The 24,504-nt window shown below is 34.6% G+C and overlaps 1 pseudogene; it reads left to right on the top strand.

The window, feature by feature from the left end:
* The window catches only part of LOC134684333 (uncharacterized), a 285,814-nt pseudogene that overhangs the window by 156,146 nt on the left and 105,164 nt on the right, over window positions 1–24,504 (top strand).

Here is a 24,504-nt window from a genome sequence, read left to right as displayed (position 1 = left end):
GAAAAAGCTTAACCTCCCTTGAAATTAAATGGTTCTTCCCAGAACAGAACAGAACAAATACTAAATTTTTGACACAAGAAAGATTGATACTAACGTTTCATCTGATTTTGTTAATTTTTTGCTATATTGAGAAAAATCCTGTTTAATTCATATAAAAAAAAATTCAAAATGTGAGTTTGAATTATTGGGTATATAACCCTGTCACATTTTTTGCAATATTTAAAACATCGCAATAATTTTGGAATTTACAGAATGTAGCATGTAGGGAGACAATGAGGACTAAAATAAATTCTGCATAGAACCTAGAAGTTATTTGTTTTTGTTTTCAATTTTTAACATGGATTTCTTTTAGTTTTTTACCAACTTAATTGCTGAAATCATATCATTCTATTTTATCTTTAAGCCAAATCAGGCTCATATTTTCAAAGTTAAATGTACACAATACAATGGGAAGATTCTTATTTATGAAAACATTGTACAGCGATAACAAACTTGATACAAATGTAAATGTTTTACAGAATGTAGTACCCACATATCTGAGTTGAAGGCTCTACCATTCAATATAAACTGTTATATTGACCAAACCTGTACAGATGTCCAGTGTTGTATGGATATAGGACTACTCAGTACCTCAATGGAGGCAGAGGTCAAGATTGATCCATGTGACTTCATGTTGACGGTCAGGATAGAGAAGTTGACCTTTGAACTGACCTTATTTGATTACAAGTGGGGTAAATAATTTTAAGCCTACTGGTTTTGTGCTCATATGAATTAAAGCATAATACATGTCAACATTCTAGAAACTTTTCTGAAACTGAGAAATACATGTTTTTATTTCTGAAAATTATTTTATTTATCTATACCAGTAGGAAGATATTGCATTTATAAAACATCAGAAGTTCAGAAAATTACATAAGACATTCTCAATGAAATTTAAGGAATTATAAATGTCCCTTTATTGCAATGTTTGTGTAATCTTTAATTTGCTTAATCTTTCTTAAAGGTAAACAGGAATATTTTGACTTGTATGGAGTTATGCTGATAGAGTAAGTCGATACATTATTATTTATCTATTTTTCTCATCTTAAGTAACTCTTTTATAGCAGTTCTGTTTATTAACTCTTTCTACTGAACCCAAATTAAAACATTTTTGTCTTGTCTGAGGCAACAGACATTTAACAGCCATTTATCATTACCATCATACAGGACCAAAGATGTACCACATGTGTGATTTTCCTTGAATATGTAAGGAAATATACCTAAAATCATCTTCCATTGATCCCTTATGTTCATTTCCGAATAGATATTTGTGATAAACCCTTGATTGTTGTTTACAAACTGCCTTCTTATTGTAAGAATGTATGAGTGCATGCATACCATTCAGATATCTTCTAGGATTCACTCAGAAATTTCTGCACTGTTTGTGTGTTATTTTCTTTATAAGACTTGTTTTTTATGCAGGAGATTATTTAAAAAAAAAAATATGCTGCTGCATAAACTTTCATGCATTTTCATATTAAGCTGTATATGGGTTTTAACTTCAGTCACATTTCACTGATTGGAATTTTCAAATGGTTTAAATCATGTTTGGTATGATGCTATTGAATTTTTCAATTTTGACTTTTCAATTCCACTTATCCTGAAAAAGGGTGAATGCTGAAAAGCTTACATTTTCTTTACGCTGACTGTTTTTTTCTAACAGATTTTCCGTTGACAACTTGTATGAAGAGAAGAAGTACCTTATCAACATGAACCTGACCACCAGCTTTGAAGCCAGCGGTGCTGTGGAGTCTCATGTGGTCATCTTTGAGAATCATTTACTACCTAAACAAGCTTGTCAATGGAAGTCAGATTATTTCGTCAATGGTAATAAAATTTGATTCTTGAAATAAGTTTTTAATTTATTATATTTAAGTTGAATGAAGGCTTGAATCTCCTATATTAGTAGATTTAGTAGATAAAAGCATGAACCATACACTATTATTACCTTTCTGAAAATAATTTCATGTCCTCAAGTGAAATAATAAAAAATAAACCTAAGGTTTAGTAGGATTAATTAGAAGAATATATTGACCTATTTTATTACCTAACATTACTATCTATGCTGTTTTCTAGGATTTTCCCTGTATAGTTGGTTATCACATAGAGGATTTAAGCCTACAGATGCCCTACCAAAGTTCATGCTATATCAGCTGTATGAAGAGACAAACCTGGCTTCTTACTTCCTGGATAACAAATGTGACAGGGCTGTTCTTCCTTACAATAATGGATGGTCACAAGGTAAGGATATGGTCAGTACAGGTAGTTGTCCCTTATAATAATGGATGGTCACAAGGTAAGGATATGGTCAGTACAGGTAGTTGTCCTTTATAATAATGGATGGTCACAAGGTAAGGATATGGTCAGTACAGGTAGATGTCCTTTATAATAATGGATGGTCACAAGGTAAGGATATGGTCAGTACAGGTAGTTGTCCTTTATAATAATGGATGGTCACAAGGTAAGGATATGGTCAGTACAGGTAGTTGTCCTTTATAATAATGGATGGTCACAAGGTAAGGATATGGTCAGTACAGGTAGTTGTCCTTTATAATAATGGATGGTCACAAGGTAAGGATATGGTCAGTACAGGTAGTTGTCCTTTATAATAATGGATGGTCACAAGGTAAGGATATGGTCAGTACAGGTAGTTGTCCTTTATAATAATGGATGGTCACAAGGTAAGGATATGGTCAGTACAGGTAGATGTCCTTTATAATAATGGATGGTCACAAGGTAAGGATATGGTCAGTACAGGTAGTTGTCCTTTATAATAATGGATGGTCACAAGGTAAGGATATGGTCAGTACAGGTAGATGCCATATATAAAGACAGAGATGCCCTATCAAAGTATGTCATAAAATGAGGAAGAAATGTGTTTGAAGTGGTGGTAACCTCCCTTCCTCTGTTTTAATAGTTAAGTTAGCCTAAAAATGACTCAAAAGTTTGTATCCTATGTATAAATAATTAAACAAAACTAACTGATGCCACTTTGATGTAGTGATAGAGCTCTTTAACTGAAGTGTGATGCTTTTAAAAAAAAAAAAAATGTAAGATTAAGATGGTCAGGTTAACTTTCCCATACATTTATGGTTTTCTGGTCTGTGCATCTGTCCGTCTGTTTGTCCCACTTCAGGTTAAAGTTTTTGGTTGAGGTTGTTTTTGATGAAGTTGAAGTCCAATCAACTTGAAACTTAGTACACATGTTCTCTATGATATGATCTTTGTAATTTTTATGCAAAGTTGGAGATTTCCCCTATTTTCACGGTCCACTGAACATAGAAAATGATCCTGTGGATCTGTGTACTGGGGACACATTCTTGATATTTTTTGTTCTAAACAAAAATTTATTTGATTACAATAATACAGAGAATAAATTGTTTGCCATGATAATCAGAAGTACTGTATTCTGTTTTTATTGTTTTCAGATTGTTCAATGAATCTGACATTGCCAACCTTGAAACCAGAGGTAGCCTGTCACATCTCTGATGTCTGTACTGGTCTGACCTGTTGTAGCTATAACCAGTTCTTACAACAGACATTTGAAGTAATGTTCCAACTGGATCCCTGTGAGAACAGACTCAGTATTGGTATAGAGAAGACTATGTATAACAGAACATTGACAGACTTTAAATGGGGTAAGCCAACCGTGGATGTTCCAGTCAGTTGTTGAGGGAATCATATTTTTTTAATGTAATAATATCTTTATTGCATATATGCTGAAATAATTAACGAAGTTTACAGCTTATAGGAAGTACACCACTAATTCATGGTCCCATTGCTTTCTATGTAAAATTCCTCCGTTTCAAGCAGGCACACCTCTTTTATTTTAAGTTCAAATAAAGTGGCAATCATTGCATTTCAAAGCAACACTTTATGGTGTCTTGTACTGAAAAAATCAACATACCTTACATTGCATATAAGAAAGAACTGGTTCCCGGAACTTCAGATGTACCAAAACAGGTACTTCAGATCTGACAAACAGACAAAATGTACCCTCTTTTTAAAATTTTGTGCAGTTTTTTTAACATTCAAAATAAAAAGTCCAAATGTGTTCTACAATGATCACTAGTCCTTCAGCTTTCATTTGATACCAAAAATACCTAAATATTCTACACATTTTGAAAGTTACACTCATGCGTAGGAACTATTTTGTGTTAAATATGTACTACTTTCTGGTATGTGCTTTCTAGCCGGGCCTGAATTAGTGGTGTTACACCTATAGCTGAGTATCCTTTATGTTAGTTTACCTGATAGTCAAGGGAAATCCTAGATTAACATTTAGTGGATATCTTTCAGACCTATTCAGGATATTGTAAAGGTAATTTTAATTCTGCTTTGTACAAGACAAGAGTCCTTTTGAATGAGGATGCTACTGTTGTCATACTATTTAGTATGTTAGTTCTCAAGGTAACAGTCAACGTGAAGATAATTAATCCCATTTGGATGCCTCAAGCTCTGTAGAAAAGCCCTCAAAAAAACAAAATGAAATGTCTTAGGTCAGGTCTCTCAGAATCAGGACTAGAATGCTATCACAAGACAACATATGACCGCATAAGTGATTGTCATAGCCACATAGGGGTGTACATGTTCTATTAAAACAGACAGTGTGTCCAGGGAAGGAACTTTGAAAAAAGGGTTACTACCTAAAGAGGCAATTTTAGAATTCATTTAATTTACATAGTTTTGATTTTTTTCAGGTGAAGATAATTATTTCAGCATGCAAGGCATTGTCAGAGTTAGGTGAGTGTAATGTTGGTGAGGTTATAAGTTTTTATGCCCCACCTATGATAGTAGAGGGGCATTATGTTTTCTGCTCTGTGGCTCCGTTCGTTTGTTCCTCCGTCCGTTCGTTCAGCCGTTTTGATGAAGCTGAAGTCCAATCAACTAGAAACTTAGTACACTTGTTGCTTATGATATGATCTTTCTAATTTTAAAGCCAAATTATACTTTTGACCCCAATTTCATGGTCAACTGACCATAGCAAATGAAAATGGGAGTTTCAGGTTAAAGTTTTTGGTCAAGGTAGTTTTTGATGAAGCTGAAGTCCAATCAACTAGAAACTTAGTACACTTGTTGCTTATGATATGATCTTTCTAATTTTAAAGCCAAATTATACTTTTGACCCCAATTTCACAGTCCACTGAACATAGAAAATGAAAGTGTGAAGTTGCAGGTTAAAGTTTTTGGCCAAGGTAGTTTTTGATGAAGCTCAAGTCTAATCAACTTGAAACTTAGTAGACTTGCTGCTTATGATATGATCTTTCTAATTCTAAAGCCAAATTACACTTTTGACCCAATTTCACGGTACATGGAACATGGAAAATGATAGTGCCATAGGGGCATCCATGTACTTTGGACACATTCTTGTTCATGTATATTTTAACTAAGAATATTGTAAATATTATATTATCATTTCATGGTCAGTGAATGGTATTTATTGTTTTGGATGGGATCTTGGTTGAATTTCTATGGAAAATAAATTGCATTAGATATTAGAATTAACATTATGTGAAAGAAGAACAGATTTTGCTATTATTTCCCATCTTATAGGTAAGAAAAAAAATGATTCTTTAATTAACATGCTTTTATCATACATTTCTTTAAAATTTAGATATATTAGAAAATATATTTTGTAGAAATCTCTAGCTAATTACTATAATAATTCTAAATAAAAGAAGATAGATGGACAGTTATATATTTAACCATTTGTTCTTGTAAGTTTGATTTCTTAGATCTAAACCCTCTCTCCATTTTACAGCTTTTTAACTTTTTGTGAAATTTTCTTTATGTTTTAGAAAATGTATCCAAACTTTTTTATGCACCTTGGATCAATTCAATTTTAAGAAGGTTTAAAAAGCAGGAAACAACTTAGTTTGAGTTGGTTCTAGATACTATATCTCACTAGGGATAATTTATAATTGATTTATTTCTATGTTAAAAGGTACAATATAGAGGACTTACAGACAGAGCGAATGTACCTGGTTAATATAGAGGTGATGTTCTGCTACGAGACTAACATTCCACAGTGTGACAGTGACAAAAAGTTCACAGTATTAAAAAATACCAGACTACCCAAACAACATTGTGACTGGTCAAATCATTCAATACCCTCAGGTAAATATAGTCATGTGGTTAGATTAGAAGAATTTGAAATTAACCTATACAATATCAATGAGTAGACTTTACTGATATTTTTGACAAAATATAGTTTTAAAATAACTAAAAGAGGCACCTTTTCTAAATTGATGATGAGTTACAACAAATAACTAACCTGTTCCTTAACTTGTTCTAGTTGCAAATTCAATAAACCTTATCGCTATTTAGTCCATTCCTGGAAAAACAGTCATTTATACAACTTCCTGTTTAGGTCACGCAGGCCGAAAATGGAGGTCATCAGCAGTGAGCTTAGGAAGGGAAAATTTTAGAAAGTGATGATCAAGAAACTTTGATATAGTATGATCCACTTTTTTCGAAATTAAAATTGAAGAAAAAAACATTTTGTTTGAAGTATTTACGGTAGTTTAAACAGGTCTCATTAAAAAGTATCATGCATGGTGAATAGTTTAAACAGGGAACCAGATAGCTTCAACTGGATGAAAAAGTTGTGTAATTTTAGAACTTTTCCGGAATGGAATAAATAGCAATTAGGTGTATTAAATGAAAAATACTTGGAACTCATTTTCTCAATTTTATTTTTGGCAGCCTAAAACTTTAACTAAGCTGCAGACTTAAAAATATGTCATTACATTTTCTGTCAACCTTACTTTATAACTACAGGGTTCTCTTTATCTAACTGGTACAACGAGTATGGCCTAGCACCAGGAGCCAAGTTAGAGGACTGGATGATATCATACTTACTCAATGACTTGACTATCTCTTCTTATCTCAACACTCAACAGTGTAGACGCAGTGACAACACATATACACCTAGTACTAATGGATGGAATAAAGGTAAGTATTCACAGAGGACATGCGGAGGGCTGATAGGTTCTCTTCATATCTCAATACTCAACAGTGTAGATGCAGTGACAACACATATACACCAGGTACTAATGGATGGAATAAAGGTGAGTATTCACAGAGGACATGCTGAGGGTTGATATACTCAACAGTGTAGACGCAGTGAAAACACATATACACCAAGTACTAATGGATGGAATAAAGGTAAGTATTCACAGAGGACATGCTGAGGGTTGATATGTACTCCAGTGTAGACGCAGTGAAAACACATATACACCAAGTACTAATGGATGGAATAAAGGTAAGTATTCACAGAGGACATGCTGAGGGTTGATATGTACTACAGTGTAGACGCAGTGACAACACATATACACCTAGTACTAATGGATGGAATAAAGGTAAGTATTCACAGAGGACATGCTGAGGGTTGATATACTCAACAGTGTAGACGCAGTGACAACACATATACACCAAGTACTAATGGATGGAATAAAGGTAAGTATTCACAGAGGACATGCTGAGGGTTGATATGTACTCCAGTGTAGACGCAGTGAAAACACATATACACCAAGTACTAATGGATGGAATAAAGGTAAGTATTCACAGAGGACATGCTGAGGGTTGATATGTACTCCAGTGTAGACGCAGTGAAAACACATATACACCTAGTACTAATGGATGTAATAAAGGTAAGTATTCACAGAGGACATGCTGAGGGCTGATATGTACTCCAGTGTAGACGCAGTGAAAACACATATACACCCAAGTATTAAAGGATGGAATAAAGGTGAGTATTCACAGAGGACATGCTGAGGGTTGATAGGTTCTCTGATAGGTCTGTTACATGAATAGCTTCTATCTCAGTACATTATAGTGTATTTTAAGGTTGGAGGAAAGTTTGATAATTTTATTTTGCAACCTTGCTATTCCCTCAGTCAACATATATTGGCTATATAAACATCTGTGATATATACAATCACTAACCATACAATACTTTGATTGATTTTGTTGTAGAATTTTATGTATTAAAGGACTACGGGTTTGCCAAATGTTTTGCCTAGTCTGCTTTGATAAAGTTTTGTGTATTGAAGTGTAAAAGGAATAATGATTGATAAATTGTAAAATGCTTCTAGGATTAACTACTTTGTGAACTCTCAAGATTACATATACATAATATGTATCAAATAGCGTCAAAATTTAAAAAAGTGCAAAAACAGAAAATCATAAAATAAAATGAGATTAGAGAATGGAAATTGGGAATGTGTGGAAGAAACAACAACCTGAGCAAATGAAATTTGCCAGATTTATATTGTTTGAATAAAAGGTCAATTAATGTATAAATTTTTAAAAAATGGTTTTATAAATCTTTTTTCAGCCTGCATCAAATCAGTCTCATTACCGAGCATTCCTGATCCTACTTCCTGTCACCTGATGGATGACTGTACCAGTATCCAGTGTTGTGTCGATGTTGATTTCATTCCAAGGTCCTTTAGATTTTACCTTCACATTGATCCATGTTCATTCGAGTTGATAGTAGGCATAGAGAAGTTCCGAAGAAACATTTCCCTCACTAACTACAAATGGGGTAGGTATTACCTAAAAATAGGATAACAATTATTGATTGATAGATTGTAGTTATTGTCTTGTCAGCACAACTTGAACTATGTCACAGTATTTCCTAATGTCTAAGATGTCAAGAGTTATTGATATGTATTAAAACATTAAAACATTGTACCCAATATGTTCTTTCAGTGAAATAAAATACAGTACAAATTTGTACAATTTTAAATGTCATATATGTCTTACAATTACAAACATAACAAAGGAGTAAGTTCGGTAAGGGTCATATTTGGCCCCAATTATAAAGTTCAGAGTTACAAGATAATAAATGTCTAAAATTGCCTTAAAGACATGTTAGAAAGTTAAACAGAACTGTTTTTGTCAAAGTTTAATTCTATGACGTTGATTTTTACATTCAAAAAAGGTCAAGATAAGGGATTTTGGTGAAATATGACAAAATCAGCTAGATTTCGGCCAAATAAAGGACCAGGAAACATAGAGCGCAGGCGTCGACAAGCTTAAGATTCAAATAAGAAATTCGAAATGTCTCCACAAACATTATTTTAAAAGGTCTTTGATGTCGACGTATGCGCTCTATGTTTCCTGTCCAATGATCTATGGAAATTCACCCATTTTTATTGATTTTTTCGTGAAAAATCAATATGAGTACAACTTGTGAAGTCATTATGAAACGCAGAAACGTCAAATTTTCAACAAAATGGTTTATATCCTAGCTAGTCAATGTGTTGGCTATAATTTAGCGTAATATTGGTCGTTAAATCAGAATTTTAAATTTACGCAAAAAAACGGGGCCATTTTATGACCTTATCGAACATACTCCTTTATTCCTGAAATTGTTTACTGTGGATTTATTATTGTTAGTGGATACCAATTTGCATGGATTTCGTGGGTACAGGTGAACCATGAAATTTAAAAATGTTCAACAAATAACAAATTTTCTATAAGCTTGTGTGCAAACTTCAGCAAAACCATGAAATTAAATATCCACCAAAATGTAAGGTTTCCTCAATCCTTGTAAATTGGTATCCACGAAAATAAATATATTCACAGTATATTGGATTTTCATGATTTTCAGGCCAGAAAGAAGATTTATGGTTAGTTGGTGTGTTCCATATGTCCTTCAGTATAGATGATTTACCAGGAGAGAGAATTTATGTTGTGAGCCTCAATATAAGTGAATGTTTTGAAGATGGTCAACCCTGTAATACAACTATAGTTCTTAACAAAACCAGATTACCTAAAGACTTGTGTGTAATGGACAACAGTTACTATATTGCTAGTAAGTTTTATTTCTAAGAAATTTAGATAAAAACTTGAATTTTAAAGAGAATATTTCACAAGTAAAATGCAGAATCTTTTCATTTCCTGCCTTAGCTTAGATAAACTGAAAATTTTTCTGCAAAAGGGGCAGCAATTAAAAAAAAATCAATGATGGTCATTCAATTTACGGATGGAGCAAGCAAATTTTTGTGAATATTGAAGTTAAATATACTTCTCAAAATATTTGCCTTTATGATTTCAAGTCAGGATCAAATAGTCTGCTTAATTTTCAAACCTGCCAATAGTAATGAAGTATCCTTTAGACAAATGTGTAATATATATTTATATATATATATAAACATCAACCCAACAATGTTAGATCTGTATCATTGCTGGTGATCCGATGGATAAATCTGTTGTAGAGTTGTCACTGACTCAGACGTACTTATATATATATAAATGTTGGGTTGATGTTTAGACGAGTTGTATAAATATATATATATATTCAAATATTTGGAAAAGCAAAAATTGCACAAAATTATTAGATTATTACTAATATTCATATTTACATTTCAGATTTTTCACTAAGAAACTGGAAAGCTTCACACAATGGCATGAATCCCTATGCTCCTTTACCAGATTTTGGCAAATCATTATTGTTTGAGAAACTTGGAATCTCTCCTTATCTACAGCAGGAGGAATGTGGGAAGAATACGGCCATGTTTAACCAGACTGTCTGGACTGATGGTACAATTTATATTTTATTTAGTTATTGTAATTCCTTTGGTTGGGTTTTATAGAATTTCCAATTTAACATATCTTTGAATTCTTGAATCATACTATTGCATTGTTCTGTAAATCATTGTAAATTTTTAATCAGATATGGACATTTATATACAAGAAAGTTTGGTTTTGGCAGGTTTTACCTTTATTGTTCAAGTATTATGACCATTCTGATCTAGGATGTGGGTATTTTGGGGATAAATGAAAATGATTTCAAGTTAAAATATTCAATACAGTGATTCTTGTCCAACAAAACAGTCTTAAATTACCTTTGCCAAATTGACAATAAAACTTATAAGAAAAATAATTAAATTCAGGATGATTTGCATTTTTTCTTAGATCTTCATTTATTGTTCTAGAGATGTAAATGATGATAACATCTATGTAGTCACACATTATCATTTCCAAAAGAATTTTTAATCTTCACATTTAAATTGTAATAGGCATTGTAGAATTCAGCCACATTTATATGACAACCAATGCATTTCAGCCTGTCCTCTTAATACAACTGTATCATGGACGTCTACACCGGATGTTGGAATCCCCTGTCAAATTACCTCCCTTTGTACTGGCATGGAGTGTTGTCTACATGCTGACCAGTTAGACAGAGACTTCCAGACAAGAGTTATAGTAGACCCATGTCAGTTTGTGGTCAGTGTTGGAATAGATAACTACATCCACAATATATCTTTGGCCAAGTATGAATTTGGTGAGTCTTTTTGTAGATGGTGTTAAAAGACTGTTACTGAAATCCATTATTCAAAACATAAAAATGAATATTTGAACCCTCATATTATTTGTTTACCTGTTGTTGAGGGAATTTCACCATCAAATATTAAGAAAGGTTGATAATTCAGTTTAATGATCTCCCCCTGAATTACAAATATTCTTAAAGTTATCTCCCAATTAATCAAATTATTATTCAACTATATTTTTAATAAGTACATCTTAAAGAATATTAAAATTGTATTCAGCAAATGTATGTTCAATCTATTGTTAGAGAAATCTTTGTTTTGTCTTCATGTGTATCAAATTTGATACCAACAAATAAAGTCAAAATATCAAAAATTGCAAATGCTTTTTATGCCCCACCTACATTGCCCCACCTACGATTGTAGAGGGGTGTTATGTTTTCTGGTATGTGCTTCCATTCATTCATGTGTCAGTTCGTTAGTCTGTTCATTTGTTCATCTGTCCGTCTTTCTGTCCCGCTTCAGGTTAAAGTTTTTGGTCAAGGTAGTTTTGGATGAAGTTGAAGTCAAATCAAATTGAAACTTAGTATATGTTTCTTATGATATGATCTTTCTAATTTAAATACCAAATTAGATTTTTGACTCCAATTTCACAGTGGAATATAAAAAATGATAAAGCAATTGGGGCATCCGTGAACTATGGACACATTTTTGTTCTTTTAGTTTTTTCAATTGTTGAATATAAGGTACTTATATGTGCTTTTAAAAGTAATTAAAAAAGGTTGTTTTCCTTTGAGAATAAAAACATTTATTATGAATTAATTTACATTGCAGGAAAGTTGAGCCAGTTTTCTATAGCAGGAGTAGTAACTGTCTCGTGAGTATTAGTCATTAAATGTGATTAGAACAATCAAGTTTTTATTAAAATAAATCCATTAGACATATTGTAACATGTTGATTGTTTTAAGAAAACTAACGTCTGCTTACCTTTATGTCTTCATATTTTTTAGGCAGTTAAGCTGCCTGTGAGCACCCTGGATTTGTGTTCCACCCAATAAATGCTGAAATACGTGCCATTGTTACCATCTACATGTACATGTAGCTGGTTACTATATTATTTATAACTTATTGGACATTTTTTTCAAACTTTTCATTTGGGATTACAAAAAATATGACCAGAAAAACCTTAAATGATTGTCGATTTTCCCAAAAGTTTTGAAGTTGCACATAGGAAGTAGAGCACATTAGAAACCCTTATGTAGTCTATTCTCCCCTGAGCTTTTGGCTAAACTGTCAAAGAACAAATGTATGAAATATGTAATCGCCGAAAATCTCTAAAGACAAGTAGTTAAGATTTCCCAAATTGTAAAAGTCGTAGGAATATTGTTTGTCTTCAATACGTAGTCAACTAGTAGTCTATGTATATAAGTACAACTGATCACGCTGTTGGCGGCAATTATGAATTTGAAGACGAAATTATGGTATCTTTTCATTTTGGACGCAGGGGTTTAAATTAGCGGTGGTCCGAGGTCTGCAACCTTCCACTTTTGCAGTCAGACTTTCTACTTGGTTAATAGCTACAGCCGACATGCCCGACGGACTTTGAAAGAAAATAAAAAAATAACTTTGCAAACATTTTTACCAAAGTTTCCTAATAAACGATCCCAATCTTATTTTCATCATTACTATACATGACAGCAATGTTTAATTTGTTCAACCGCTAGATTTTTACAGAAAATCGACGACAAATAATGTGTTAATCCGAGTAAAATCGTATCTCACTATCTGTCAAAAACAACATTGAAAAAAATGGCTGCCGCGAAATTACAATATCGGATGCGATTCCGGATGCGGATAAGGGTAATCCCGGGTTTTGGATATGAACAAAAAAAAAATCCAGACAGGTGACAAAATTCATCTATGCATAGTAAAAAAATATAAACACAAGAATTGAAAACCAAAAGATATATGTAAATGAAAGAAAAAGCAGAAAATATTTTGTACACCAATTTTAATGTGAAAATCCATTTCAATGTGACAGCTGGGAACAGTTTATCTAACAATATATATGTTCCTGGTAACAGTATTAATTTTCTTTATCAGTGATAAATGTTGGTAATGCATGTTAGATGCTTTTCATGTTAAATATCCCAGATATTACTGCAATTTCAAGGGGCAATTTTCAGTTAAAATAGCTGGAAGTTTCTTATATAAAAAAAAAAGATGTGGTATGATTGCCAATGAGACAACTATCCACAAGCATGACAAGAGACCAAAATGACACAGACATTAACAACAATAGGTCATTGGACACCCTTCAATAATGAGCAAAGCCCATACCGCATAGTCAGCTATAAAAAGCCCTGATAAGACAATGTTAAACAATTCAAACGAGAAACTAACGGCTCTATTTATATAAAAAAAATAACAAAAAACAAATATGTAACACAAAAATCAAAGAGCTGAATAGCTCTGAGGGGAAAGACAGCCCTTGTTTCTATTTAATTATGTTTTTGGAAAGGGGGGTATCTTTTGATAGTTTTCATATGAAGTATGAAAAAGAGAACAGCTAGAACATGTAGAAAGGTTCACAATATTGAAATCAATTGTTGTTTATGTAATTTCATTTCCTTAGTTTAGGATTCAATTTGGACCAATGGAAGAGATCTGCATCTTCTAAATCTAAACATTTGATTAAAGTTGATAGCTAATTATCTAAAACTCAACTGAATTCTGTCATTTCTCAACACCTACAATATTTTTTGAAATCTTGATTTTGTACCACTGAACTGCAGGCTAGGGCCATTTTCTATTTTTTGTGACAGTACTCTTGGATTTTTAAGTTTTTTCTTTAGAAAATGTGGACTGAAAAATCTATTCAGTTTTAAATTTCCATTGTTAAAGTTCCGAGTTACAACTCTCATCACAGGGAAACAGGTACTTATAAAAAAAAAAAAACAATATGAGTGATGTAAACTGTGTGAAGCTTGTTTCCAAATCTTAATTTTTGAAATATTTGTAAATAATAAATACGGTTTTAAGCTACAAAATGCAAATTTTTATTATTTATATTTTTTACCATTATTACAATGATTATGTAGGTAAACACAAATTTAGTATTAATAGAAGACTACTAATCCAATGAAATGTCACATTTGAAGTGTTTAAATACATTAACTTTTATTTTAGTGGATAATTTCTCATCAATTGAGGTGCTCCTGAATTGGAGGAAGATTCTCAGAATTTTTACAGAAAAAAATACTAATTAGCGACAAAAAGCGACAAAAAGAATAATGTTTTCTTGTCGCTAAATAGTCTTCTTGACGCTTTTTGTCGCTTCTTGACGCTTTTTGTCTCTAATTAGTGAGACCCGAAAAAAGTAATAAAATCGTTTCTTTCCCCTGACTCATGTAACCCCACGATCTTTGTTTATTTTGAAAGTTGTTGATCTACAAATTAAAGTATTGCATGCTGATGTTTAAATCATCTACAGTAAACAATATTATGTTTAGATTTAACAAATACAAATTTTTAATTAGTGCACGATCTCTAAGAATGATTTTAATAACCAGTGAACTGGTGAAGAATATCCCTGCTTCTTCCAAGAATGACGTCACTATAAAATACAATGTAGGTTGGATATATTTAGAATATCTCGTCATACTAATTTTTCCGGATTGTAAAATAAACGTAAATAGTGTAAAGGAGAGTTCAAGATACGATAATTTCGTGAGAAACAGAAGGGAAATGTGTAAAAAAGTGTTTAAAGTCAAACTATTCATTTCTGGGTCTCCTTCTCTTCAATCTAAGTAAGATTGGTTGGGGGGTTTTCCACACTATAACATGTATAAAAACAAAATGAATGATGTGAGGGAGTGTCACTCTGGTCAACCCCATAGGGGATTGACGGCTAGAAGCCGTCTTTCCCCAAAAACAAAAGACAACCACTGAATTACAGACTCCTGACTTGGGACAGGCACAAATAGTGCAACTATATTATATGATACCTGAATGTAAGCAAATCATTTGATATATAGGTGAAGTCCATTGGGCCACTCTACCTCCTCCTGTTTGATAACTTTGAAACGGATGAGATCCCCACCCCTCAACCATATACATTCATGTATGAGACTAAATAATTAATCAAATGAAACATAGGGGAAGTCCTAGGGTCACCCCACCCCCCTTATATTTTAGAACTTGGAAACAGTCGGGATCCCCACCCTAAACCATATTTATTCATGTATGGGACAATATATATAAAATCAAATGAAATATAGGGGGAGTCCCTGGGGTCACCCCACCCCACCTGTTTTTAAACTTGGTAACGGTCGAGATCTCCACCCCTTACCCATATATAACTTCATGAAGGGGACACCATAACAAATCAAGTGAAATATGTAGGGGGAGTCCCTGAGTTCATGAAGCCACTCTATCCCTTTCTGTTTGAGAATTTATAACGGTCGAGATCCACAATCTTAAACAATATATATTTATGTATGGAACAATATAACAAATCAAATGAATTATAAGGGGGTCCTTATGGTCACTCTATACCCTCCTGTTTAAGAACTTGGAAAAATTCGAGATCATCACCCCTTAACCATATATACTCATGTATAAGACTACATAACAAATCAAATAAAATGTAGGGGAAGTCCCTGTGGTCACCCTTCCCCTCATGTTGAAAAACTTGGACACATTTGGGATCCCCAACTCTAAATTAAATGAAATATAGGGGGAGTCCCTGCAGTCACCCAACCCCTCCTGATTGAGAAATTGGACACAGTCAAGATCTTCACCTTTAAATTAAACCATATATATTAATGTATGAGAAATAATCAAATGAAATATATGGAGAGTCCTTAGGGTCACCCTACCCACACCTGTTTGATAAATTAGAAACAGATGAAATCCCCACGCCTCAACCATATATATTCATGTATTGGATAATATAACATATCAAATGAAATATAGCGGAAGTCACTGGGGTCCCCCACACCCTCTTGTGTGTGTTTTGAGAACTTGTAAAAGATTAAGATACAAACGCCTAAACCATATTCATTCCTGTTTGTCATTTCAAAAAAGATTGAATGACATACAAGGTCCATCTCATAGGCGACACTTGGTAGGTTGGCTGGATCACCGCACACATTTTTTAAACTAGATACCCTAAACATGATTGTGGTTAAGTTTGGTGAAATGTGGCCTTGTAGTTTCAGGGAAGATTTTTGTAAATGATTGCAAAAGTTTACGAAAATTGGTAATAATTTAATATAAAGGGCAATAACTCCTTAAGGGGTATGCATATCACTTTGCTAGACCCCAACACCTGTCATTTTATTCAAAACATAGACATCATCGACTTGGGGTAAGGGTGGTAGTCATTTACACTTACTATGGACAGGTCAGTCAGACCTCACCATTGATCCCTGTAGTAGTAAACATTTGTCTGATTTGTGTCTCATAACTTTTGTACTGTACAACACAAACTCAATTTTCTTTCCAGGGAAGCAAGTCCGTTCATACTTTTACAAGCTAGTACTAAAGTCAACTTGAACTATTAACAGTCAACTAATACGAACAATTACGATCAACTAGTTTTTTTACCACTGCTGACTCATGAAAGACTTATGACCATGAACATTCATGGTCATGTGCGTTGCTATTTAAAACCTTAATAAAATATTAACAAGTTGCTTTATTAAATGGACATAAATGTGCCATTATATATAAATGTTTAATGTTTGTTCTTTTAAATCTTTAAAAAAATGTTGAAGCAACATTGCCACAGTTTTCATAATTATGTTTGCCTTGGTTTTTGGTTAACTGCCTACAGTGCTTACAGCGCTTTGATTGTTGTATTTTTTCCTAACGGCCAAAACTCAACTATGGATGTTTGTTTATTGAATAGAATAAGTGTAAGAGAATTTCTAAAATTGCATTTATAAGTGGTTACCTCACTTTCTTATAGTGTCTTACTTGAGTATATATTGTGTGTTTTAAATGGATCAACCTTTTTTACCCAAACAATATACATTTAAAAAAAATGGAATATTGATATTTTCATACACAAACTCTGATTTTTGGATAGAAGATAAAATTGAGAATGGAAATGGGGAATGTGTCAAAGAGACAACAACCCGACCATAGAGCAGAAAACAGCAGAAGGTCACCAACAGGTCTTCAATGCAGCCAGAAATTCCTGCACCCGGAGGCGTCCTTCAGCTGTCCCATAAACAAATTAATATACTAGTTCAGTGATAATGAACGCCATTCTAAACTCCAAATTGTACACAAGAAACTAAAATTAAAAATAATACAAGACTAACAAAGGCCAGAGGCTCCTGACTTGGGACAGGTGCAAATTGCGACAGCGTTAAACATGTTTATGAGATCTCAACCCTCCCTCTATACCTCTAGCCAATGCAGAAAAGTAAACACATAACAATACGCTCATTAAAATTCAGTTCAAGAGAAGTCTAAGTCTGATGTCAGAAGATGTAACCAAAGAAAATAAACAAAATGACAATAATACATAGATAACAACAGACTAACAGACTACTACTGACATGCCAGCTCCAGACTTCAATTAAACTGATTGAAAGATTATGATTTCATCATATAAATATCAGGCACAATCCTTATGGATGACTTGAAGTTAGCAGTAGTAGGATGATAAATACAACACAAATCTGACTGCGAAATTCTTGTCAACAGTATAGAGTAATTCTGAGTTTACTGAAATTAAATTCTGAATGTTAACCTTGTATAAAAGCAAGTTGTTGTCAAAATAAATATATATGTAAGTGGAAAATACTGTGACTTTTCTGCAGGTATGCCATAGAGAAGTTTAGTGAAGAGCATTCCTACATGATGTCCATGAATGTATCAGTTTGTACAGAGAGTCAGGAATCTTGTGAACAGAACTATGTTATACTAGACAATGTACTGTTACCAGTTCTACAATGTGACTGGGATACAGGGTTCAGTGTGGCGAGTAAGTAAAAACAGAACTATGTTATACTAGACAATGTACTGTTACCAGTCCTACAATGTGACTGGGATACAGGGTTCAGTGTGGCCAGTTAGTAAAAACAGAACTATGTTATACTAGACAATGTACTGTTACCAGTTCTACAATGTGACTGGGATACAGGGTTCAGTGTGGCGAGTAAGTAAAAACAGAACTATGTTATACTAGACAATGTACTGTTACCAGTTCTACAATGTGACTGGGATACAGGGTTCAGTGTGGCCAGTAAGTAAAAACAGAACTATGTTATACTAGACAATGTACTGTTACCAGTCCTACAATGTGACTGGGATACAGGGTTCAGTGTGGTGAGTAAGTAAAAACAGAACTATGTTATACTAGACAATGTACTGTTACCAGTCCTACAATGTGACTGGGATACAGGATTCAGTGTGGTCAGTAAGTAAAAACAGAACTATGTTATACTAGATAATGTACTGTTACCAGTTCTACAATGTGACTGGGATACAGGGTTCAGTGTGGCCAGTAAGTAAAAACAGAACTATGTTATACTAGATAATGTACTGTTACCAGTTCTACAATGTGACTGGGATACAGGGTTCAGTGTGGCCAGTAAGTAAAAACAGAACTATGTTATACTAGATAATGTACTGTTACCAGTCCTACAATGTGACTGGGATACAGGATTCAGTGTGGTCAGTAAGTAAAAACAGAACTATGTTATACTAGACAATGTACTGTTACCAGTCCTACAATGTGACTGGGATACAGGGTTCAGTGTGGCCAGTAAGTAAAAACAGAACTATGTTATACTAGATAATGTACTGTTACCAGTTCTACAATGTGACTGGGATACAGGGTTCAGTGTGGCCAGTAAGTAAAAACAGAACTATGTTATACTAGACAATGTACTGTTACCAGTTCTACAGTGTGACTGGGATACAGGGTTCAGTGTGGCCAGTAAGTAAAAACAGAACTATGTTATACTAGACAATGTACTGTTACCAGTTCTACAGTGTGACTGGGATACAGGGTTCAGTGTGGCCAGTAAGTAAAAACAGAACTATGTTATACTAGACAATGTACTGTTACCAGTCCTACAATGTGACTGGGATACAGGGTTCAGTGTGGCCAGTAAGTAAAAACAGAACTATGTTATACTAGACAATGTACTGTTACCAGTCCTACAATGTGACTGGGATACAGGGTTCAGTGTGGCCAGTAAGTAAACAAAGAACTATGTTATACTAGACAATGTACTGTTACCAGTCCTACAATGTGACTGGGATACAGGGTTCAGTGTGGCCAGTAAGTAAACAAAGAACTATGTTATACTAGACAATGTACTGTTACCAGTTCTACAATGTGACTGGGATACAGGGTTCAGTGTGGTGAGTAAGTAAAAACAGAACTATGTTATACTAGACAATGTACTGTTACCAGTCCTACAATGTGACTGGGATACAGGGTTCAGTGTGGCCAGTAAGTAAACAAAGAACTATGTTATACTAGACAATGTACTGTTACCAGTTCTACAATGTGACTGGGATACAGGGTTCAGTGTGGCCAGTTAGTAAAACAGAACTATGTTATACTTGACAATGTACTGTTACCAGTTCTACAATGTGACTGGGATACAGGGTTCAGTGTGGCGAGTAAGTAAAAACAGAACTATGTTATACTAGATAATGTACTGTTACCAGTTCTACAATGTGACTGGGATACAGGGTTCAGTGTGGCGAGTAAGTAAAAACAGAACTATGTTATACTAGACAATGTACTGTTACCAGTTCTACAATGTGACTGGGATACAGGGTTCAGTGTGGCCAGTAAATAAACAGAACTATGTTATACTAGACAATGTACTGTTACCAGTCCTACAATGTAACTGGGATACAGGGTTCAGTGTGGCCAGTTAGTAAAAACAGAACTATGTTATACTAGACAATGTACTGTTACCAGTTCTACAATGTGACTGGGATACAGGGTTCAGTGTGGCGAGTAAGTAAAAACAGAACTACTATGTTATACTAGACAATGTACTGTTACCAGTCCTACAATGTGACTGGGATACAGGGTTCAGTGTGGCCAGTTAGTAAAAACAGAACTATGTTATACTAGACAATGTACTGTTACCAGTTCTACAATGTGACTGGGATACAGGGTTCAGTGTGGCCAGTAAGTAAAAACAGAACTATGTTATACTAGACAATGTACTGTTACCAGTCCTACAATGTGACTGGGATACAGGGTTCAGTGTGGCCAGTAAGTAAACAAAGAACTATGTTATACTAGACAATGTACTGTTACCAGTCCTACAATGTGACTGGGATACAGGGTTCAGTGTGGCCAGTAAGTAAAAACAGAACTACTATGTTATACTAGACAATGTACTGTTACCAGTCCTACAATGTGACTGGGATACAGGGTTCAGTGTGGCCAGTTAGTAAAAACAGAACTATGTTATACTAGACAATGTACTGTTACCAGTTCTACAATGTGACTGGGATACAGGGTTCAGTGTGGCGAGTAAGTAAAAACAGAACTATGTTATACTAGACAATGTACTGTTACCAGTCCTACAGTGTGACTGGGATACAGGGTTCAGTGTGGCGAGTAAGTAAAAACAGAACTATGTTATACTAGACAATGTACTGTTACCAGTCCTACAATGTGACTGGGATACAGGGTTCAGTGTGGCCAGTAAGTAAAAACAGAACTATGTTATACTAGACAATGTACTGTTACCAGTCCTACAATGTGACTGGGATACAGGGTTCAGTGTGGCGAGTAAGTAAAAACAGAACTATGTTATACTAGACAATGTACTGTTACCAGTTCTACAATGTGACTGGGATACAGGGTTCAGTGTGGCGAGTAAGTAAAAACAGAACTATGTTATACTAGACAATGTACTGTTACCAGTCCTACAATGTGACTGGGATACAGGGTTCAGTGTGGCGAGTAAGTAAAAACAGAACTATGTTATACTAGACAATGTACTGTTACCAGTTCTGCAATGTGACTGGGATACAGGGTTCAGTGTGGCCAGTAAGTAAAAACAGAACTATGTTATACTAGACAATGTACTGTTACCAGTCCTACAATGTGACTGGGATACAGGGTTCAGTGTGGCCAGTTAGTAAAAACAGAACTATGTTATACTAGACAATGTACTGTTACCAGTTCTACAATGTGACTGGGATACAGGGTTCAGTGTGGCCAGTAAGTAAAAACAGAACTATGTTATACTAGATAATGTACTGTTACCAGTCCTACAATGTGACTGGGATACAGGATTTAGTGTGGCAAGTAAGTAGAAAAAGAACTATGTTATACTAGACAATGTACTGTTACCAGTCCTACAATGTGACTGGGATACAGGGTTAAGTGTGGCCAGTAAGTAAACAAAGAACTATGTTATACTAGATAATGTACTGTTACCAGTTCTACAATGTGACTGGGATACAGGGTTCAGTGTGGTGAGTAAGTAAAAACAGAACTATGTTATACTAGACAATGTACTGTTACCAGTTCTACAATGTAACTGGGATACAGGGTTCAGTGTGGCCAGTTAGTAAAAACAGAACTATGTTATACTAGATAATGTACTGTTACCAGTTCTACAATGTGACTGGGATACAGGGTTCAGTGTGGCGAGTAAGTAAAAACAGAACTATGTTATACTAGACAATGTACTGTTACCAGTTCTACAATGTGACTGGGATACAGGGTTCAGTGTGGCCAGTAAGTAAAAACAGAACTATGTTATACTAGACAATGTACTGTTACCAGTCCTACAATGTAACTGGGATACAGGGTTCAGTGTGGCGAGTAAGTAAAAACAGAACTATGTTATACTAGACGATGTACTGTTACCAGTCCTACAATGTGACTGGGATACAGGGTTCAGTGTGGCCAGTAAGTAAAAACAGAACTATGTTATACTAGACAATGTACTGTTACCAGTCCTACAATGTGACTGGGATACAGGGTTCAGTGTGGCGAGTAAGTAAAAACAGAACTATGTTATACTAGACAATGTACTGTTACCAGTCCTACAATGTGACTGGGATACAGGGTTCAGTGTGGCGAGTAAGTAAAAACAGAACTATGTTATACTAGACAATGTACTGTTACCAGTCCTACAATGTGACTGGGATACAGGATTTAGTGTGGCAAGTAAGTAGAAAAAGAACTATGTTATACTAGACAATGTACTGTTACCAGTTCTACAATGTGACTGGGATACAGGGTTCAGTGTGGCCAGTAAGTAAAAACAGAACTATGTTATACTAGACAATGTACTGTTACCAGTCCTACAATGTGACTGGGATACAGGGTTCAGTGTGGCCAGTTAGTAAAAACAGAACTATGTTATACTAGACAATGTACTGTTACCAGTCCTACAATGTGACTGGGATACAGGGTTCAGTGTGGCCAGTTAGTAAAAACAGAACTATGTTATACTAGACAATGTACTGTTACCAGTCCTACAATGTGACTGGGATACAGGGTTCAGTGTGGCGAGTAAGTAAAAACAGAACTATGTTATACTAGACAATGTACTGTTACCAGTTCTACAATGTGACTGGGATACAGGGTTCAGTGTGGCGAGTAAGTAAACACAGAACTATGTTATACTAGACAATGTACTGTTACCAGTTCTACAATGTGACTGGGATACAGGGTTCAGTGTGGCCAGTTAGTAAAAACAGAACTATGTTATACTAGACAATGTACTGTTACCAGTCCTACAATGTGACTGGGATACAGGGTTCAGTGTGGCCAGTAAGTAAAAACAGAACTATGTTATACTAGACAATGTACTGTTACCAGTCCTACAATGTAACTGGGATACAGGGTTCAGTGTGGCCAGTTAGTAAAAACAGAACTATGTTATACTAGACAATGTACTGTTACCAGTTCTACAATGTGACTGGGATACAGGGTTCAGTGTGGCGAGTAAGTAAAAACAGAACTATGTTATACTAGACAATGTACTGTTACCAGTCCTACAATGTGACTGGGATACAGGGTTCAGTGTGGCGAGTAAGTAAAAACAGAACTATGTTATACTAGACAATGTACTGTTACCAGTCCTACAATGTGACTGGGATACAGGGTTCAGTGTGGCCAGTAAGTAAAAACAGAACTATGTTATACTAGACAATGTACTGTTACCAGTTCTACAATGTGACTGGGATACAGGGTTCAGTGTGGCCAGTAAGTAAAAACAGAACTATGTTATACTAGACAATGTACTGTTACCAGTCCTACAATGTGACTGGGATACAGGGTTCAGTGTGGCCAGTAAGTAAAAACAGAACTATGTTATACTAGACAATGTACTGTTACCAGTTCTACAATGTGACTGGGATACAGGGTTCAGTGTGGCGAGTAAGTAAAAACAGAACTAAGTTATACTAGACAATGTACTGTTACCAGTTCTACAATGTGACTGGGATACAGGGTTCAGTGTGGCAAGTAAGTAAAAACAGAACTATGTTATACTAGACAATGTACTGTTACCAGTTCTACAATGTGACTGGGATACAGGGTTCAGTGTGGTGAGTAAGTAAAAACAGAACTATGTTATACTAGACAATGTACTGTTACCAGTCCTACAATGTGACTGGGATACAGGGTTCAGTGTGGCGAGTAAGTAAAAACAGAACTATGTTATACTAGATAATGTACTGTTACCAGTTCTACAATGTGACTGGGATACAGGGTTCAGTGTGGCGAGTAAGTAAAAACAGAACTATGTTATACTAGACAATGTACTGTTACCAGTTCTACAATGTGACTGGGATACAGGGTTCAGTGTGGCCAGTAAGTAAAAACAGAACTATGTTATACTAGATAATGTACTGTTACCAGTCCTACAATGTGACTGGGATACAGGGTTCAGTGTGGCGAGTAAGTAAAAACAGAACTATGTTATACTAGACAATGTACTGTTACCAGTTCTGCAATGTGACTGGGATACAGGGTTCAGTGTGGCCAGTAAGTAAAAACAGAACTATGTTATACTAGACAATGTACTGTTACCAGTCCTACAATGTGACTGGGATACAGGGTTCAGTGTGGCCAGTTAGTAAAAACAGAACTATGTTATACTAGACAATGTACTGTTACCAGTCCTACAATGTGACTGGGATACAGGGTTCAGTGTGGTCAGTAATT

Source organism: Mytilus trossulus, chromosome 9 (genome assembly GCF_036588685.1).
Source record: "Mytilus trossulus isolate FHL-02 chromosome 9, PNRI_Mtr1.1.1.hap1, whole genome shotgun sequence".
NCBI lineage: Eukaryota > Metazoa > Mollusca > Bivalvia > Mytilida > Mytilidae > Mytilus > Mytilus trossulus.
Note: the sequence above shows the minus strand (reverse complement) of the source record. Positions and strands in the feature narration are given on the sequence as shown.